Here is a 2,383-nt window from a genome sequence, read left to right as displayed (position 1 = left end):
ACATCCATTATATAAACCGCATAGCGGTAGGGGCTCAAATCCACCAACGGCCAGTCCCGATAAAAACGGCCAAAACAAGCCCATACAAAGTTCGAAGGCCACACTCGGCCAGACATATATGAACAAAGGCCACACTCGGCCGCTAAAAACTAGATAGGGGAAATACTTCTTCCCGTCAGAACACTCACAGATCAAAGTTAAAATTCCCGGACAAGGAAGCTCCGAATGCATCAGTGGGATAGTTCACTTCCTCATCGTCACCGGCAAAATCAGTCGTGGTTTCTACGGTATCAGGAGAAATCGGGACGGGATCCCAGAATCCCTGAATCTTCCCATCGATTGGAGGAATGAGCGTCTCTGCGTGAGCATCATCCTTCATGCCACCCTTCATTAACTCCATCTCCCTCTCGAAAACGTAGTCATCCGCCCGCGTCTTCCAAGGGCTCCCGACAGAGCCGCGACACTCACGGAAGTCGCCCAGCGAGTTGAAAGCGCCCTTAAGATTCTCGTACTCAGCCTGGAATTGAGAAGCGCGAGTCTTCATCACCTCCACAATTTCCCTCTTGCCTTTCCGTTCCGCCCTACGAACAGCTCTGGTGTGATCACGAGCGAGTTGAGCGTCTCGCGCCAACATCTCGTCTCGCATGCGAGCAAGATCCTTTTCCGCCTTCTCCGCTTTAAAGCGATAGATCATGGCCTCTCTATGGCTCGCCTCAATGGCCGATCCAAGCAAGTTCAAACCCTATAAAACCGATCGATACGTTATAAGAAAATAATAATAATAATAAGCATCGTCAAAATTCTTAAAGTTTATACCCCGTTGATGATACGAGATCCTTCTGCGACGACTTTCGGCCTCCCTGACTCGCTCGTGGCCGGAGGAGCATCGAAACCCGACGGAAGACCAGAGAAGAAGTCATCGAAGTCTGGAATAGGGACCTCACTCGTACAGCTTCCATCATCGAAAGCAAGGTCCGGATCCCATCCCGGAAGCATGCAATCGTCCACCGAAAACTCCAGGTAACCGAGGTCAATATCTTTCCCCTTCGAAGAGTTCAGCCCCGTCGCAATCGTGGGAGTGGCATCGGGACCTTGGTCTTCAGGGTCGGAATCACTCCTTGTTTCTCCGCCCAAAGCAGGACTAGGATGCACAAACCTCAGCGCCTTTCGAACTCTCTTCGGCGTAAAGGAAGTCCAGAAAAAAGGACCATTTCTGAGCAGATCCCTCACCGCAATAATGTCCTCAGGAAACGGAGCAAGAGGGTTGATAAAGGGACGATCGTTCGGCAACCTCCGAAACAATGGGATACAACTCTCCTCAACGGACGCGGCGTCTACACGAACGAAGAAGAAAAACTTCTTCCACGAGTTGAAGTTAGAAGTAAACCCCTTTACCACTGATATGAAGTTCGAGGAACCAGCCTGTACGTGTCCGTATCCTTGATGATCTGTAATCGAAGAAGCGCTTTGAAGTGATCGACAGTGAGAGAGAGACCATTCTCGTAGCTCAGGACCAGGATTCCTATGAGGTGCGGGATGCCAAGAGGATTCAGTTGGCTTATCGCCACCCCGAAACGACCCAACACACGGACGATAATCTCGGGGATCGGAAACCACAAACGTCAGCGCACTACGAATGCTTCGTAACAAGTAAAGAAGCCCTCCGGGGGACTACTAGCGCATTCTCCTTGACGAGGAACCCTGAATTCCACCGCATCCGAAATATGGTAGAACGACCGCATGACCTCGAGGAATTCACTAGTACTCCTACTTGGTGCACCTGCCTCCACCGGGCGATGGTTCATGACCGGGAACGATTTTTCTTTGGGAGGCGTGATCGAACAGTAACACGCCACCCACCAAGCCTCGTTCTCGGCTGGGTCTACCGAATGAAGAACGAATTCCATCTTTGGCACTCGAAGCTCTTCAGAAACGTTCGTGGACAAGGACCCTTTCTTCGAACTCCTCTTCTTACTCGACATCTCGTGTTTTTCTTTTTGATCAAGGAGGAAATGATAGAGAGAAAGAAAAAGAAGAAGAAACTTTTCAAGAAAACCTCCCTATGAGAATGAGTAAGTGTAAAGATTGTGAAGAAATTACCTCCCTTCTTATAGGCATGAGAAATTACTATTTACTTGCGGATTTTCGGACACGAACTTCGCCCAAATACACCATACCGCGCATTGCGATCTCACTAGAAATCCACGCTCCCAACGAGCTGGGGGCTAACTGTTGGGGTCAAAAACGGTTGCGACGAAGTTAACGTCCAAATCTCCGAAAAGAAAACGTAGAAACCTTCTTCGACAAATACTTTTTTGAAATAGATTCTTCTTTACGAAAAGCTTTGCGGAGGAAACGCGAGTCATCGGACAAGAGCTCGAAA

Source organism: Brassica oleracea, chromosome C2, assembly GCF_000695525.1.
Source record: "Brassica oleracea var. oleracea cultivar TO1000 chromosome C2, BOL, whole genome shotgun sequence".
NCBI lineage: Eukaryota > Viridiplantae > Streptophyta > Magnoliopsida > Brassicales > Brassicaceae > Brassica > Brassica oleracea.
This window is presented reverse-complemented; position numbering follows the sequence as displayed.